The 19,467-nt window shown below is 42.9% G+C and overlaps 1 protein-coding gene and 1 long non-coding RNA gene across 3 annotated transcripts in view; one reads left to right on the top strand and one right to left on the bottom strand.

Moving 5' to 3' along the window:
• TBC1D22B (TBC1 domain family member 22B) overlaps window positions 1-19,467 on the top strand; it is a 126,083-nt gene that overhangs the window by 3,794 nt on the left and 102,822 nt on the right. The window lies entirely within an intron of this gene.
• LOC111178758 (uncharacterized) lies at window positions 386-18,873 on the bottom strand. Its single transcript, XR_002645727.3, has 3 exons — window positions 16,703-18,873; window positions 5,320-5,470; window positions 386-1,293 (listed from the first exon to the last, which is right to left on the bottom strand). It is a non-coding gene; the product is annotated as an uncharacterized LOC111178758 (long non-coding RNA).

The raw sequence follows: 19,467 nt of genomic DNA, 5'->3' as shown, positions 1-19,467 counted from the left end.
GCAATATGAATAATCTAAAATAAAAGATAAAATGTATATTTGGCCCTGGAATGTGTGCCTTAATCTAACACATTTTCATTGATGGAGAGAGGAAGGGAATGAACATTCTTTTTGAAACAAACTTTATCGAGGGATCATTTACATATACTAACTCGCACCTATTTTAAGTGCACTGTTCCATGTGTTTTGACAAACGTACACGCCCATATAAACACTACCACAATCAAGATAGAATATTTCCACCCCCACAAAAGTTCCCTTGGCCTTTTTCCTTGATTACCCAACCCACCCCCACCAGCCCTAGGCAACCACTGATCTAGTTTCTGTCACTATAGATTAGTTTTGCCTGTTCTAGAATTTCATTTAAATGGTGTCATACAGCATGTCATTTTTGAGCATGACCATTTATTGGGTGCCTAGCATATGACAGACACTTTACAAGTGCATAATCATTTCCCTTTTAGAGATAAGAAAACCAAGACTTAGAAGTTAAATAATTTACCAAGGTCACATGGCTAGTACAGTCAGATGCTCAAGTCCCTTATAGAAAACAGCATGGTATTTGCATGTAACCTACACATATCCTCCCATATACTTTAAATCATCTCTAGATTACTTTTAACACTTAATATGATGCAAATGCTATGTAAATAGTTGTAAATACAATGTAAATGCTATATAAATAGTTACCAGTGCAGCAAATTCAAGTTTTGCTTTTTGGAATTTTATGGAATTTATTTTCTTCCCGAACATTTTCTATCTGCATTTGGTTGAATCCTCGGATGTGAAACCCGTGGATACGGAGGGCTGACTGTAAATGGCAGAGTAGAATCCTAAGTTTATCTGACTCCAAATTTATGGTCCCACCTTACACACCACACTGCTGCTGCCCTTGGTTTTACAGAGACCCTAAAAGATGAATATATTAGGGGCAGATGTAAGGTCAAAGTTTACAATGTTATGAAAAGGTGAGAGTAAGGCACACAGAACAACTGGAGAACAGACAAGAAGACACATAATAAAATGTCAAAATATATTGTGGTTACACAATAAAATACACACCAAAAATATGTTGTCTACGTTGTACAGATACAAATAGCCACATAAGGAGAGAATGAAGAGAAGAGAATGTTGGCTGAAGATGTCATGGCAGGTTCTTAGTGGGGCAAGATTATCTGCCACCCTAGGCATATACTTCAGACAAAACCATGGAGCTGAGCCAGGAGAATCTGACTCAGCAGGGCCAGATCTCAGGTCTTCTTCCTTCCTGTCTGGTCAAATCCATGTTGGAATCTGAAGTTTAGGAAATTATAATTTAATAAGGCAAACACAAGAGTCCCCAAATCCCAGAACAGTAGCGTTAGAAGGGCAGCTGGGATGCTTCAAGGAGTTTAAGGACAAGTCAAAAGAAGAACAACAATTCTCCAGCTTCTTATAGGGTCATGTTTCAAAAGTTTGTTTATCACTTGTTTGAAATTCAACACATCTTTTCAGAGAAACCACATTACAAATGGAGGTTGGTCTCTCAGATCTGTCCTCAAATGCTGAGTTAACACATGAGGTGGCTGAAATACTATACAACCACTATGAAAACAATACTGTGGCAATCCTAGAACTCAGAAAAAGCAGTGGATTGTGGACTCATAGACAGCTTGACCTGCTGCCTAGACCTCCCTCCTACCCAGTACAGCGATCAGCTCCACCATACCCCTGTCTGTAGGCATTCATTCTACCTTAGCTGAGTCCATCCTCCTTGCAAGAGAGAAAATTCTTCCTTGTTACAAGCTGAAGTTTGTCTTATGCTACCTTCCCTTCCTTGGTTCTAGTTCCACTAACTCTACATGAAACTGATCACTTTCCCATTTAACAAGTCTTCAAAAGGTTTATGGGTATTCATTTTACTATTTTTTCAACCTTTCTTTCAGTTTGAAGTCTTTCTTAATAAGAAGTTGCAGGAAATTTTTGAAAAAATAAATTCAAGTGTTTGTCACCTCTGTAAATATTTTCTCTCTTAAATTGGCAAGGACTGAATATAGTAATCAAGAAAGATTACTGGCCTACTTGAAAAAAAAAATGTGACTACAAAGTACCCAGCTAATTAGACATCTGTCAGGGGTAAGAAAATGACAGAAGAGCCAGCCAACTTCAGCACTTGGATGACGGGCAGAAGCCTAAAACAAAAACCTTTTTTCTAGCATGCTGTCAGGAATATTTGAGATTATGTCAAAGAAAGTATAGGGTGGCGGGACTTCCCTGGTGGCGCAGTGGCTAAGAATCCGCCTGCCAATGCAGGGGACATGGGTTCGATCCCTGGTCCGGGAAGATCCCACATGCCACAGAGCAACTAAGCCCGTGTGCCACAACTACTGAGCCTGCACTCTAGAGCCCGCGAGCCACAATACTGAGCCCATGTGCCACAACTACTGAAGCCCGCGTGCCTAGAGCCCGTGCTCCACAACAAGAGAAGCCACGACAATGAGAAGAACGCGCACTGCAATGAAGAGTAGCCCCGCTCGCCGCAACTAGAGAGAGCCCGCGCGCAGCAACGACAACCCAACACAGCCAAAAAATAAATTAATTAATTAAAAAAAAAAAGAAAGTATAGGGTGGGCCAGGTACATAGAAGGTGCTACTAAATACTGTCAGTTTTTGTCATTCACAGTAGCTGTGTTCTATAAAGTTGCTGCAAACACTGAATTAGTGAATAGTGAATGACTACTCTTAGGGGAAATACAGGGTTAGGTTCCTGTGAGCCTTTGGGCACAAACATTTCGGGTGTGCTTCGTATTATTTAATATATATTATTGATCCATTCACATTAAACTCATGGCCAACAGTCCTATAATTCATGCCTGAGGGAAGCTTATCTAGCACATGGGGGCAGTTTTAAACAGCAGAGTCACCAACAATAAGCACAAAAATGCCAAAAGCATGGCACTAAATTTACCACAAAAGGACACTTGTTTACAATATGATAGCTGAAACAAGAAGGCAGTATCACCTTATCCCACCTTAGCTGGCAGTGCTGGGCAAGTCATGCATGGTGGGTGACAAATTTTTTGACAATTTGCATACATCTAAAATTACCACGAAAGCACTGTGAATATTGATTTGTGGATCACAAATAAGTTTTAGCGAGAAGGCAAATTGACAAATACAGAATCCACAGATAATAAAGATTAATTTTATCATGATATGGATGGTTGAAGTCCTTGGTGATTAAGGAGTTTTTGTTTTTATTTATTTATTTATTTTTGCATTTAACTTTTCTTTCATATACTTTATTTCTTTGGAGAATCATGAGGTCAGCAAGGTAGATGGTCTTATCCTCATTTTATAGATGTTGAGTGGCAGAGACAAGACGAGAACTAAGTCTTTAACCTTCTGTCTGTCCACTCCAAGCAGGTTTTAGTTTCAGTTACCACAAAATGTAATTATTCAAGCCTATTCAACTGCCACTCAGTTTTGTTTTGTTTTGTTTTTTGTTTTTTTTTGCGGTACATGGGCCTCTCACTGTTGTGGCCTCTCCCGTTGCGGAGCACAGGCTCCGGACGCGCAGGCTCAGCGGCCATGGCTCACGGGCCCAGTCACTCCACGGCACGTGGGATCTTCTCAGACCAGGGCACGAACCCGTGTCCCCTGCATCGGCAGGCGGACTCTCAACCACTGCGCCACCAGGGAAGCCCTGCCACTCAGTTTTGACATCTTCAAATTTCTAGTCATCTAGATACTCAGTTAAGGAAGGCTTTTTTTAAAAAAATTAATTAATTAATTTTATTTATTTATTTTTGGCTGCATTTGATCTTCGTTCCTGTGTGTGGGCTTTTGTCTAGTTGCAGTGAGCAGGGGCTACTCTTTGTTGCAGTGCACGGTCTTCTCATTGCAGTGGCTTCTCTTGCTGCAGAGCACGGGCTCTAGGCATGTGGGCTTCAGTAGTTGTGGCTCTGGGGCTCAGTGGTTGTGGCTCGTAGGCTCCAGAGCACAGGCTCAGTAGTTGTAGCGCATGGGCTTAGTTGCTTCACAGCATGTGGGATCTTCCCAGACCAGGGATCAAACCCGTGTCCCCTACATTGGCAGGAGGATACTTAACCACTGCGCCACCAGGGAAGCCCTAAAGAAGTCTTTTTTTATGCAATGAGTTATTTATATCAGTATGGAGTCATGGTTATTTATTTTATTCTATGGGTTAGAAAATCCAAAACTATGGTTACTTATTGTCTTGCACAAACTATTCCAGCTTTGGCCATTGGAAGCACTTTCAGGTTGGTTCCTGTGTCCTTTCAAAGAGCTCCCAACCTTCTCTGAGCACTCTCCTACTTCCTGTCACAACAAGATGCCCTATGCTCGTCTTCTGTTTTGCCTCCCCAGCCCAGAATCAACCACTTCTCTAAGGAACCTTGGTTCCTTTTATGGAAGAATGGTATTTAAAAACCAAATCTGGGTTCTAGATGTGCTCAGTTGCTCCTGCGGTGTCACTGCTTCTATGCCATCTCAGGGCCCAGAGTTAGGAAATGTATGTACAGATACTGATCTGTGCCTAAACGCAGATCTATTTATGTATCTATTTATGATACCAGTTAAGGAACTTTTTATGAAGGTCCTTCCTATGTCTTTGCAACTTAGTATGTACTAGGTTTACAATAAATATTTGCTGAATTGAACTGAATTAATTAGAAATCTAGGGGAACAATATGACACAGAACAGCGTTTGAGGATTGAAAGAGAGAGCAAGATAAATCTTTGTCACCTGGTGACACAGAAAGGGCCCAGTCCTGAATCAGAGGTCAGGGGTCAAGGACCAGCTCTTGCTGCTTAGGACCCTGAGTCAGCTTCCTAACCTGTATGGACCTCAGTTTCCCATCCATAGGAAGAGGGACTAACTGGCCTAAGTGATCTGTAAGATTCCTTTCAGCTTGGGAACACAAATCTGATCAAATTGCTCACTTGCTTCAAACATATTTTAAGGGCAGGCAGTTCCTCTATTTTTTTGAACCACAATCCTTATATAATTTATATGTGGCCTGATGTGTGTGTGTGTAAACACATATCCATATATGAACACACATGTACATACACACATACACATACATCTGTTTACTAGGGATTGGTTTGAGATACTGTAACAGAAACTAAGTGTCCCTTAACTAAGATAGAAATTATCTTTTACATAACTTGACTTCTCTTTTATAGTCTGCTTTTCAAGGCTTTAACACTCAAACCATTGCTTTCAGCTCTGGGCCCAAAGTGACTATTCTAGTTCCTACCATCAAGTCTGTATCCCAGCCAGTGGAAAAGGGAAAGACACAAAGGACTGCATACCATTCCTTCAGGAGCAGGACCCAGAAGTGGCACACACCATGGCTGCTCACACTGCACTGGCCAGAACTTAGGCACATGGCCACATCTGACGGCAAAAGAGGCTGGACAATGTAGACTCCTGCTGGGTGGCCACATGCCGACACTTGGGGATCTGAATATTAAAACGAAGAAGAGGAGCATGGATTGATGGAAAACTTGTAGTATCTGCCATAATATATAAAACTCAAACACCATCTTCACAAAATGGTGCTTACTTTTTTTTTTTGGCCCCGCTGCGCGGCTTGCAAGATCTTAGTTCCCTGACCAGGGAATGAACCAGGGCCCTCGGCAGTGAGAGCGCGGAGACATAACCACTGGGTTGCCAGGAAATTCCTGGTACTTGCTCTTAATACAGAGAGTATCATTTTTCTCTATTTTATTCTGGTCTACATTTAATTTCCTTTTTATTTTTAAAAATACTGGTCTTGTCCTACTAAATTCACTTCACCGTACTTGAATGAATTACAACCCTCATTTTGAAAAACACATCCCCAGAGCAAAGTGCAAACTCCTGGGCACAGTATGGTGGCCTCTTCAAGACACGACTGCCGATCACTCTGCAGCCTCCTTTCTGGCAGCTGCCCACCAGGGCTGTGGCAATCCAGCTGAGCTCCCACCTCCTCGGACACACCATTGTGTCCCTCACCGCCTTGTCTTGGGATGCCTTCTGCCCACCCTTGCTTCCCTCACCCCCCCTCCAAACTATCAGCATGGCAAATCATCTTTATTGTTCAAAGCCTAACTTGTGTGAAGTCCTTTTTTTTTGGCAGCACTGTGAGTCATGCTGGATCTTAGTTCCCTGACCAGGGATCAAACCTGTGCCCTCTGAAGTGGAAGCACAGAGTCTTCACCAGGGAAGTCCCAAGAAGTCTTTTCTTATCCAGTAGCCACCTGCATAGTTGAGCCACCCCTCTGCGATATCTCTGAACTCCTTATTATCCCATATTGTAATTAATGTTCTTTTTGGGGGGGGGATTTTATTATGATATTAGGAAAATTACACTTTAAAAAGGGACATAGATATTCCCTTATAAGAAGTTAATTGTGGGCCTCTAGTTTTCTCACCCTGCCTGTGGAAAGCCACATTGGTGTGGGATTTCAGGTGTGCTAATGGACAGCTGCGTTACTTACCTGCACTAGGACTCGTAGGAGGGGGTAGGAGTAACTAGCTCTAATAGCTTTCTTTTTCTTTCTTTGATTGAAATATAGTTGACATACAATATTATGATAGTTTCAGGTGTACTACATAATGATTTGACGTTTGCGTACATTATGAAATGATCACCACAATTAGTCTAGTTACCATCTGCCCCTAAAGTTGTTACAATATTATTGACCACATTCCCTATGTTGTAGATTATATCCCCATGACTTAGTAATTATATAACTGGAGATTTATACCTCTTAATCTCCACCTATTTCACCCACACCTCTACCTCTCTCCTTTCTGACAACCACCCGTTTGTTCTCTGCATCTAAGGGTTTGTTTTGTTTTTTTAGAATCCACATATAAGTGAGATCAAGTATCAATGGTGTTTGTTTTACTCTGACTTATTTCACTTAGTATGATACCCTCTAGATTCATCCATGTTGTTGCAAATGACAATAATTCTCTTTTTATGGCTAAGTAATATTCCATTTGAGATACATATATATATATATTTTACACCCTACTCACATGACTGACCTTCCTATATACTTGCCCCTACCCCAGCTAGTGATTGTTCTAACCTTTAGATCAGAACATCTCCACCATGATAGCTTGTCAAAGGGGCGGTGAGGGGAGTGCTCCTCTGCGAGTTTCCCTGGTAACTGATGAGCCAACATGATGTCAATTTCCCCTACACCTGGTAACCTCCCCCTCTCCAGGGGAGCAAAGACTGCCGCCATGTCCTGCCCCTCCCCCGTCTGCTGCACATGGTGGGGAGTTGCTCCAGGACCTTGCTTCAGATGTGTAAGCTCCCCCATCCACTAAACCAGCGGTCCCCAACCTTTTTGGCACCAGGGACCGGTTTCGTGGAAGACAATTTTTCCACCTTCTGGGTGGGTGTGGGGAGGGTTCAGGCGGTAACGCCAGCCACGGGGAGCGATGCGGAGCCGCAGATGAAGCTGCGCTCCCTCGCCTGACGCTCACGTCCTGCTGTGCAGCCCGGTTCCTAACAGGCCGCAGACCGTACTGGTCCGCAGCCCAGGGGCTAGGGACCCCTGCATTAAAGCATTGATGGCTCTGTCGCTGACTCTGGGCTCTTTCTTCAGTCTTGAATCTGGGCAAGTACAGGCTTTGCGGATCTGTGGGGTGCAGCCCAGCAATTGGTGGAGCAGCCAGGAGACCAAGGAAACTCCTGTGAGCACCGAGATGTTGGGAAATAAGGATGGGGAATGGATATTTGCGGGGGCCGTCCACTAACGTGTGGGGCTGAAAGTTGAAGGAGTGATCCCCAAAGTTGCAGGGGAACTTCTGGGGTGGCTGTCCTTGATGAATGGGGGCCCCCAAGAGAGCACAAAGAACTCATAGACACCCCTAAGGCTGTTGTGGAGATATTGGCTGCCATTACAGTGGGGGAAAAAAAAGTTAGACAATAAGACAGTGGCCACAGCTGTGGGCTGGCCATTGCTTTTTGTGTTAAGAAAGGCCACAGGTGCTGAGCTAACAGCTGAGGCGAAGGCTGACTTGAGTGCTGATTCATGTTCCTCTGAAAGTGAGGCATGTGAATGTGAGTGAATATGTATTATTGTCTGTTACTGTTATTGTTTAAAGTGAATTGGCTATTTAGAAACTGAAAAAAAAAATCCCTGAAAATGGGAATCTTTTGCTGTTCTAAAACTGGTTTTTGCATATGCCATTAGAGAAAGTTAGCTTTCTAGAAGGAATGGATATTTCTCTTCCTGTGCCTTTGAGATGTAAATGACCTACCTGGGCTCTCAGGAACTTTAATCTAATCATTTGTGATCTCTAAGAGTGAAGAAAAAAAAAAAAAGGCCTTTTTAAACTCTAGCAGGAAAACTGAAATCTCTGGGTCATTTCAAATAGGATAAAATATTGGAACGTTAATTGCTGTCGGGTCTTTGCCTTCTTACAAGAGGAAAACTAAAGCATAAGTTTTCCAGTCAGGAAATGCTGGTATGACAGAGTTCACAATTATTTGCTTCTTGGGTTTTGCTAGAGATGAAGGTTTTTAAAGGTTAAGATTATAATCAGTCATAATTCTAGTTATTGTAACCAAGTTTTTTCATTGATTACATGGTAATCAGCTGTTGAACTGTGCCTTTTTAAGTCTTTCGTCATTTATAGACAGTTATCGTACTATGATGCTATTGCAAAGTACTTCATCTTTTTTTAATTTAATTTTTTTCATTGAAGTGTAGTTGATTTACAATGTTGTGTTAATTTCTACTCTTCAGCAAAGTGATTCAGTTATACATATATATACCTTTTTCTTTTGGCCATGCTGCGGCATGTGGGATCTTAGCTCCCCAGCCAGGGATTGAACCTGTGCCCCCTGCAGTGGAAGTGTGGAGTCTTAATCACTGGACTGCCAGGGAAGTCCCTACATTCTTTTTTTTTTTTTTAATATTCTTTTCCATTATGGTTTATCATAGGATATTGAATATAGTTCTCTGTGCTCTACAGTAGGACCTTGTTGTTTATTCATTCTATGTATAAAAGCCTACATCTGCTAACCCCAACCTCCCACTCCATCCCTTCCCCAGTCCCCTCCCCCTTGGCAACCACCGGTCTGTTCTCTATGTCGGTGAGTCTGTTTCCATTTTGTAGATAGGTTCATTTGTGTCATATTTTAGATTCCATGTATAAGTGATACCATATGGTATTTGTCTTTCTCTTTCTGACTTACTTCACTTAATATGATAATCTCTGGTTGCATCCATGTTGCTGTGAATGGCATTATTTTGTTTTTTTTTATGGCTGAGTAGTATTCCATTGTATATATGTACCACATCTTCTTTACTTGTTCATCTGTCGATGGACATTTGGTTGCTTCCGTGTTTTGGCTACTGTGGATAGTGCTGCTATGAACATAGGGGTGCGTGTATCTTTTTGGATTAGAGTTTTGTCTGGCTATATGCCCAGGAATGGGATTGCCTGAATCATATGGTAACTATATTTTTAGTTTTCTGAGGAACCTCCATACTGTTCTCCATAGTGGCTGTATCAATTTACATTCCCACCAACAGTGCAGGATGATTCCTTTTTCCCCACATCCTCTCCGGCATTTGTTGTTTGTAGTGTTTTTAATGATGGCCGTTCTGACGGGTGTGAGTTGGTGCCTCATTGTAGTTTTCATTTGAAAAGTGCTTCATCTTTAAGAAGATTCGTAGGAAAGACCTTTTGACCAGTACAGGTCTCTGATAAATTTTAGATCATTTGGCTGAACTGGGTAAGAAATTAAAGAATCCTAATGGAAGACCTGATGGCTTCATAAAAAGCTAACAGAAGGATTGGTTACTGAGTGAACTGGTGAATATGGTTATAATTTTTATGGTTTTTGTCTGGAATATTACTGGTTTTGATCTGTGTTTTCCAGATATAGGGAAGCCTTTTCCTCAAGTTAGTTATGACTTACAGCAATTTGGTAAACTACACCTGTGGGTAGAATTGAGATATTTTTGTTTTCTCTCTGCCTGGTCCCCCCAGAAACTGGAGACTCTTGGGCTCTGAGCAGCCTTATTAAGTGAATGGGAAAGACTCTTCTGGCAGGTGCAGGAATCTTGATATTTTGAGGACCTCTAGAAGAGAGAAATCCACCGAGGCAGGGCCTTATGGCAGGCTTTTGGCCTGCTCTGATCATTATTATTCCTTTCCGTCTACTAACTTTGTGTTTTGTTTGCTCCTCTTTTTCTAGTTCCTTTAGGTGTGAAGTTAGATTGCTTTGTTTGTTTTGAGATTTTTCTTGTTTCCTGAGGTGGACTTGTATCACTATAAACTTCCTTCTTAGAACTGCTTTTGCTGTATCCCATAGATTTTGGATCATTGTGTTTCCATTTTCATTTGTCTTCAGGTATTTTTCTATGTCCTCTTTGATTTCTTCAGTCACCCATTGGTTGTTTAGTAGCATATTGTTAGCCTCCACATTTGTGTTTTTCACAATTCTTTTCTTGTAGTTGATTTCTAGTCTCATACCTCTGTGGTCGGAAAAGATGCTTGATATGAGTTCAATCTTTATACATTTATTGAGACTTGTTTCGTGGCCCAGTATGTGTTTTATCCTGGAGAATGTTCCATGTGCACTGGAAAAGAATGTGTATTCTGCTGCTTTTGGATGGAATGTTCTCTCTCTCTCTCTCTCTCTCTCTCTCTATATATATATAAAGTCCATCTAATCTAATGTGTCAGTTAAGGCCTGTGTTTCCTTATTGATTTTTTGTATAGATGATATATCTATTGATGTAAGTGGGCTGCTAAAGTCCCCTACAATTATTGTGTTACTGTCAATTTCTCCCTTTTTATTTATTTATTTTTAGCTGCATTGGGTCTTCATTGCTATGTGCGGTCTTTCTCTAGTTGCAGCAAGTGGGGGCTGCTCTTCGTTGTGGTGCGCAGTCTTCTCACTGCAGTGGCTTCCCTTGTTGCGGAGCTCTAGGTGCACAGGCTTCAGTAGTTGTGGCACACAGGCTCAAGAGCACAGGCTCAGTAGTTGTGGCGCACGAGCTTAGTTGCTCCGCAGCATGTGGGATCTTCCTGGACCAGGGCTTGAACCCCTGTCCCCTGCATTGGCAGGTGGATCCTTAACCACTGCATCACCAAGGAATCCCTCTCCCTTTATTTTTGTTAATATTTGCTTTATGTATTTAGGGGCTCCTATGTTGGGTTCATGTATATTTATAATTGTTATATCTTCTTGCTGGATTGATCTCTTTATCATTATGTAATGTCTTTCTCTGTCTCTTGCTACAGTCTTTGTTCTAAAGTCTATTTTGTCTGATATAAGTATTGCTATTGCAGCTTTCTCTTCATTTCCTTTTGCATGGAATACCTTTTTTCATACTCTCACTTTTAGTCTTTGTGTGTCATTAGATCTGAAGTGAGTCTCTTGTAGGCAGCATATATATGGGTCTTTTTCTTTTAGTCCATTCAACCACTCTGTCTTTTTTTTTGCAGTACGCGGGCCTCTCACTGTTGTGGCCTCTCCCATTGCGGAGCACAGGCTCTGGACACACAGGCTCAGCGGCCATGGCTCACGGGCCCAGCCGCTCCGCAGCATGTGGGATCTTCCCGGACCGGGGCACGAACCCATGTCCCCTGCATCAGTAGGCAGACTCTCAACCACTGCGCCACCAGGGAAGCCCCACTCTATGTCTTTTGATTGGAGCATTTAGTCCATTTACCTTTAAAGTAATTATTGATAGGTATGTACTTATGGTCGTTTTGTGTTTTCTGGTTGTTTTTGTAACTCTTTTTGGTTCCTTCTTCTTTTGCTGTCTTCCGTTGTGATTTGATGACTATCTTTAGTGTTACTTTTGGTTCCCTTTCTGTTTTTCTGTGTGTGTATCTATTTTGGTTTGTGGTTACCACGAGGTTTGTATACAACAACATATATATATGATTATTTAAAGTTGATGATCTCTTAAGTTCAAATGCATTCTAACAATGCTGCATTTTTATTCCTCCTTATTCACTTAAAAATTTTTTTCACCTCATATTTTACATCATTTTTTTGTGTGTCCCTTAACTACTTATTGTGAATAAAGATGATTTGACTACTTTTGTCATTTAACCTTTCTACTATCTTCATCAGTGGTTGATCTACTACCTTTATGTTTGCCTTTACCAATGAAACTTTTCCTATCATAATTTTCATACTTCTTGTTGTGGTCTTTTCTTTTCTGCTTAGAGAAGTCCCTTTAACATTTTTTATAAAGTCGGTTTAGTGGTGCTGAACTCTTTTAGCTTATCTGTAAATCTTTATCTGTCCTTCAAATCCAAATGATCGCCTTGCTGGGTGAAGTATTCTTTTTTTTTTTTTTTTTCAAGTATTCTTGTTGTAGGTTTTTTCCTCTCATCACTTTGAATATATTGTACCTCTCCTTTCTGGCCTGCAAAGTTTCTTCTGAAAAGCCAGCTCATAGTCCTATGGGAGTTCCACTGTATGTAACTAATTGTTTTTTCTCGCTGCTTTTAAGATTCTCTCTTATCTTTAATTTTTGCCATATTAATTACAACGTGTTTTGGCATGGACCTCTTTGGGTTCATCTTGCTTAGGACTCTCTGTGTTTCCTAGACCTGGATGCCTGTTTCTTTCCCCAGGTTAGGACAGTTTTTATCTATTATCTCTTCAAATAAGTTTTGAGTCCCTTTCTCTCTTCTCCTTCTGGGATCCCTATAATTCAAATGTTAGTATGCTTGGTGTTGTCTCAGAAGTCTCTTAAGCTACCTTTATTTTTTTAATTCTTTTTTTCTGTTCAGCTTGGGTGATTTCCATTTCTCTGTCTTCCAGCTTGCTGATCCATTCCTCTGTATCATCTAAGCTACTGTTGATTCCTTCCAGTGTTTTTTAAAATTTCATTCATTGTATTCTTCAGCTCTCTTTGGTTCTTCTTTATATTTCTAATTCTTTGTTAAAATTTTCACTGTGTTCATCCATTCTTCTCCTGAGTTCACTCTGCATCTTTATGATCATTACTTTGAACCCTTGATCATGTAGATTGCTTATCTCTACTTTGTTTAGTTCTTTTTCTGAGGTTTTTGTCTGTTTAAACATATTCCTCTGTCTCCTCATTTTGCCTAATTCTCTGTATTTATTTATTTTATATTTCTTTCTTTTTAAAAAAAAATCTGTGTTTATTTCTATGTGTTAGGTCAGTTACATTTCCTAATCTTGAAGAAGTTGCCTTATATTAGAGATGTCCTATAGGCCCCAGCAGCACACTCCCCTCTGGTCACCAAAGCTATATGCTCTGGGGGTGCCCCTTATGTGGGTTGCATGGGTCCTTCTGTTGTGGTGGGGCTGAGCACTGTGGGCATGCTGGTAGGTGGGGCTGGCCCCTGGCCTTGTTGGCTGCCAGGCCCTGCCTCGTGCTGTGACTGCTGGCCTCCTGGTTGAGGAGGGGTGGGTCCCAGGGCAGCTGGCTGCATGGCCTGGGGGGGGGTTCTCAGGGTTGGTGCTTCCCTCCCCCCATCCCCAGTGCTAATAGACTAGAGAGAGGACTCCAAGATGGTGCTTGCCAAGCACCAGTGTCCTTGTGGTAGAACAATCTCCCTAAAATGACTTCCGTCAGTGTCTATGTCCCCAGGGGGAGTCCCAGTTGCCTCCTGCCTCTCTGAGAGGCTCTCAAGGTCAGCAGGTGGGTCTGACCCAAACTCCTTTCATATTACTGCCTGTGAACTGGAACTCAGGGTGTGTGAGATTTCACATGTGCCCTTGAAGAGCACAGTCTCTGGGGAATTCCCTGGTGGTCCAGTGGTTGGGACACCGTGCTTCCACTGTTGGGGGCCAGGGTTCGATCCCTGGTCAGGGAACTAAGATCCCATAAACTGTGCAGCCAATAAAAAATAAAATTATTTTAAAAAAAAGATCAGAGTCTCTGTTTCCTACATCCCTCCAGCTCTCCTGAAAGTAAGCCCTGCTAACCTTTTTTTTTTTTAATTTTTAAAAATTCTTCTAATTTTTTTGCGGTACGCAGGCCTCTTAGTGTTGTGGCCTCTCCCGTTGCGGAGCACAGGCTCCGGACGCGCAGGCTCAGCGGCCATGGCTCACGGGCATGGCTCACGGGCCCGGCTCACGGGCCCAGCCGCTCCGCGGCATGCGGGATCTTCCCAGACCGGGGCACGAACCCGCGTCCCCTGCATCGGCAGGCGGACTCTCAATCACCGCGCCACCAGGGAAGACCCCTGCTAACCTTTAAAGTCAGATGTTCTGGAGGCTCATCTTCCCAGTGCAGGAACCCCAAAGTGGGGAACCTGATGTGAGGCTTGAGCCCTTCGCTCCCTGGTGAGAACCACTGCTGTCGTGATTGTCCTCCCATTTGTGGGTCACCTACCCATGGTGTGGGTCTTGGCTATACAGTATCTCTGCCTCTTCTACCCATCTCGTGGTGGTTTCTTCTTTATATCTTTAGTTGTAGAAGATCTTTTCTGTTAGTCCTCAGGTTATTCTCATAGATAATTGCTCTGTAAATAGTTGTAATTTTGATGTGCCTGTGGGAGGAGGGGAGCTCAGGGTCTTCTACTCTGCCATCTTGGCTAGGTCTCTCACAATTAATGTTCTCAGCTGTCAGCTTCTCCTCCTACCTTGTGAACCCCTCAAGGGCAGGAAAGCAGGTCTCATTCATCTTTATACCACCAGCACCTTTCTCAATATCCAGCACAAAGTCCAGGTCCAATGCATGTTTGCTGAATTGACCAAAAAATGGGAGATTTCTTTCGGTGGTGGAGGGGGAAGGCTGCTCTGATTCCCTTAGGCTGAATTAGTTCTACCTCTGCTTTGCTCCCCTAATGATTTCCTTGAGCCTCACACAGTGGTTATGATTAACTGTGGGCATCTGGAGCCAGGCTGCCTGGTTAAAGTCCCAGCAGTGCCACTTTATGTGTGACTCTAGAAAAATAACATAACCTTCCTGGGCCTCAGTTTCCTCATCTGTAAAGTGGGGAAAACAATACAATTTACTTCATAGCATTGGTTGTGAGAATTAAATGAGTTCATTCATTTGAATCAGTACCTAAACACTCTATCAGCATAAGTTATTATGGTCTATCTATCTATTTATCTCTACTAGATTGTCAGCACCTGAAGAGAAGCTTTACATTTCCCTTGGTGCTTTTTGTACAAGACTTGCTCAAAGTAGCACTCCATAAATATGCTGAATTTAATTGGCAAGTCACCTGGATATCCATACCAGTATCATTTCCATATCTGGCTAGCCTAGTAATAAAGGGCAGGTCAGTGAACATCTAACCAAGTGTAACTTACTCAGGAAGACATAGCCAAAGGAAACCAAGCCTGACACATCTATTCAAGTTCTTTGAGCAATTCATCAAGCATGGCAGACAAAAGGAAACGTGTGGACTTGTTTATTAAGATTGTCAACAATTGTTTGACCAAGCTTGAACTACCCTGAATGAGGAAAAAATGTTTTGTTATGAATATGAAGTTGGCTCTGCCCTGGAAAACAGCAAGTTGGGTTAGATGGGTACTTCTCTGTTTAAATGTGGGGTATCCCAAAGTGGAGAGCCAGGTTTCCCAAACCCCCATATAACTCAGCACCCCTTGTAGCTACAGGAAACCAGAGACCTTTCCAGGTATTTGAGGCACAAAGGGATTGAATAAGGAATTGCTTCCTTCTAAATCTCTGGAAGAGTACAAGAGGCTTTGTGCTAGGCCTCTGGGTTGACTCCTGGAATAACACTGCTGAACCTGCCTGCTAGGAGAGCTGCTGCCACCAACCCCCTTGGGGAAGTGGGAATCAGGAGGCCACCTTTGGACTGTTGATTTCCAGAAAACACCACCACAATAGCAACCCAGGGATCAGGAGGCTACAGCTGCCCACAAGCTAGTGACCGATCACTGGAACATTGCTGCAGAGAAAAAGGTTGACTCTACGACCTTGTTTGTCAGAAGCAGTCAAAGGTGGCAGGAAGATGGCCTCTGCCTCACTTCTACCTTCTCAAGTTCACAATCCATGTCCAGCCTGTAGGACCACAGCTGCAAGGGAGGCTGGAGCATTTGGTTTTAGCTTTCCCTTCTGAGGCTAAGGAAGGTACTCTAGAGGGATTGAGAGGGATGCTGGACCAGTTGATCAATATATCCCCCATGCCCTCATTCACTGTGCTCCAGTCACTGGCTTTCTGGCTGCTGTCAGCACACACCAAACTTTTCCCCCATGCTTGGATCTTTGCATTTGCTGTTCCCTCTGCTTGGAATGCCCTTCCCAGAGATCTTCCGAGTCCTGTTAAGCATCACTTCCCCAGAGTCATTCCTCATCCAAAGACCTCCTAGATGGCCTCACTTCCCCAGAGAGACATTCTTCATATAAAGACCTCCTAGATGCCCCTCTCCACTGGCTTGGGCCTGTTTCTAAAACAGTGAATCGCAAGAGGATGGAATTACTAGGCTAGGTCTCACTATCTGGGCTAAAACTCTATTATATCACCTTGCTTTATTTTATTCCTAGTACCTATTACTAACTGAAATTATTATATATACTTATCTGTTCACTTGTTTATCACTTGTCTTCCCCCCTTAGAATGCAAGTTTCATGAGAGTAGGAACTTTATTTTCTTCATCCCTGTGGCCAACATCTAACATACCTGATATATAGCATGCACTCAATAAACATTTGTTGAACAAACCACTGAAAAATAGAGAGAACATAGCACTTTGGACTTAACCTCTGTTACCTGATTTACCATATAATATTGTAATTACTCCCTCACAGGCACTCTTCTTGGTTCAGAGCCAAGACTGCATCTTGTTTTTTTATTTTTGCTTCACTTCTTAGCATAATGCCCAGAAATAGTTGACAGGCCCTGCATTTTGATGAATGGATAAATGAGAAAGAAGGCGTGAATGCACATATTAAGGAAGCAAGGGTGTGTTTTAGGATGTAAGAAAGTGGAGAAGGAGGGTGGCTATTGCAGAAGAGTGATTAAATGCTAAATAAAATCATCTCAATCAGGCCAGAAAATGCAAGAGATCCTCAGATCAGAGTGAGAGGCAGATGGGGTCAGGTTGAGTTCAAGGTAGCCAACAGGAGGCTCAGCCTGGGCAGAGGAAGATGCCAGGAGCTGAGAATCCTTGAAAAGAAGCTGCCAAGTATCTACTAGCAGACTTGATAGGATCTCTCATTTCTTGGACACTTTTTTTTTTCTTGTATACTTTTTACAACTACTTTTTCCCAATTCCTTTGGATGGGATCCTTTTGTCCCCCCTAAAACTCTGAGAAGCAAGACGGCCGTAAGTTCCATTCTCCACATCATTCATAAAATACATCTTGTCAGTGTTGTGCTATGGGGCAAGAGAGAAACCAAACATCCCCTTTTAAAAAAGATGCATTCTGGGAATTTCCTGGCGGTCCAGTGGTTAAGACTCGGTGCTTTCACTGCTGGGGCCCAGGTTCAACCCCTGGTCAGGGAACTAAGATCCCGCAAGCTGTGCGGTGCGGCCAAAAAACAAGGTGCATTTCAGTGTTGCCCCTCATTGGATAGATTTCTGAAGGGAAAAGGTAGCCTTCGCAGGAGGCAAAAGAAAATTTTAGAAAAATATAAAGCCTTAAAAAGTTTTTGATCTTTTTATATCTTTAATATGTAAGTTATTTCTGACAATCACCAAATAATTGTTTAACTCAGCCTTTTACATATACACAAACGTGCAAACACACAACATACACAAATACATACAAACATTTACAAACACAGATACACAGACACACAGAATCACATGCACGAACACACAAACCTAAAGCAACGCCCTTGTTTATGAAACAAAATACAGTCAAAAGATATTTGTAAGAACTGTTTCCCAGGGAAGAAAATAATAATTTATTGCATTTAAAAAAAATTTAAGCATTGAAAATGGTAAAAATCTATTTTACTAACAACTGGTGAGGGGCTGAGGGAAGAGGAAGGAAGTTTAGGAGGGTTTCACCAGGCGCTCGCCCTGTGAAAGGCTGTCCTGAAAAGTCAGGAGCTCAGCTTTCATCACCACAGCAGCCTCACCTAGGGGCTGACTCTCAGGGGCCCTCATCAGCCACTTGCTGGGTGGGCAATTTGATTGGAAAAAGAAAAGTATAGCATCAGTCTGTGCATAGAGACTGATGATAGAAGAGACCGAAGAAAGGAAAAATGAGGGCTTCAGAGGCTGAGAATAGTAGCAATCGATGTGGGGACTTCTGGGGGAAAGAAAGCAGGGGGAATGGAGACCCAAGGCCAGGAGGAAAAAGGAAGTAAGACCTACAGAAATGTTTACACACCTTGAAACCAGTGGGGAGATGTCAACATGGAACGCAGTCTCTCCTTTGTGGGACATTGGACTTATAGGTGACAGCAGTGAGGTGGGAAAGACGCTCAGAAATATTCAGGGGTTATATGCTTAAGAGCAAGCACCTTCCGGGAGCAGCCAGCAGAGGCCGTGGGAAAAGGGGAGACGCTCTTTTCTCTGGGGAAGTCCGAGCCTGCTTGTTTCCGCTTGACACCACCGTTCCCCTGTGCAGAGCCCCTTCCTTCACCCTGAGGTGGAAATGATGAATACGAGTGCACAGCTCTACTGTCCCAGGGGTATCTGCACCTTCTCAGGCTCCCACCTTTCCATTTCCTCCCCTCCCTTCTCAGGGCTAAATCAAACTTTCTTCTAGGACTCAGCTTAAAGGTCTCCTCCTCCAGGAAGACTTCCCTGACTCTCCAACCTCCTTCCTTCTGTGGCCCCCGGTGCTTCCCTCAATACCTATCATACTGGGTCCAAATGGCCCTGAATGACCCCCACCCCTCACTAGGTTGGGAGCCCCTTGAAATGTGGGCTGTGTCTTTTCAGGGTATCCCCCCGTTCCTAGCTCAGAGCCTGCTATGCAGTAGATACTCAGCAAACCTAGTGAAGAAACGGAGGATGGAAGGCCAGAGATCTTCACAGGGGTGGGTGACAGCTCTCAGAGTATTGCCCTTCCCAGGGACTCCTGCATTGTTTGAAAGGCTTGTTTTAGGCTTGGTAAGGTGGCGCTGGGAGATGAGGTGGTGTGTCTAGCGTCAGCAGCTTGTGCAGGGAAAAGGATTAGGGAAGGAGGAAAGGGACAAGGAAGCCGATCTTCTGGCATCCTTTGTGGGTATTGTCCCACATGTAACTACAGTCTTCTCCAGAGTCTCCAGAAGTGAGTGATAGAAAAAAAGGAGTAGGAAGAGGAGGCCAAAAGAGCAGAGTAGTAATTTGCCCGCCACCAGCCCAGCTACTGTAAGCGTCCTTTCGAAAACGAGGAACAACAGGCCATTCTATTCTGCTGAGGGCGCAGGCCCGTTCATTCCACAAATATTTATCGAGCACCTGTTATGTGTTGGGTGTTGTTCTCGGTGCTGGGAAAATAGCAATGAAGATAATATGGTGCTTATATTTGGGGGGAAGATAACTGTATATAGTAAGTCAGGTGATAATATGTGTTATGGAAAAAGTA

This window comes from Delphinapterus leucas, chromosome 10 (genome assembly GCF_059928025.1).
Source record: "Delphinapterus leucas isolate spDelLeu-1000000601 "Yukka" chromosome 10, BTC_Dleu_Yukka2, whole genome shotgun sequence".
Taxonomy (NCBI): domain Eukaryota; kingdom Metazoa; phylum Chordata; class Mammalia; order Artiodactyla; family Monodontidae; genus Delphinapterus; species Delphinapterus leucas.
This window is presented reverse-complemented; position numbering and strand designations above follow the sequence as displayed.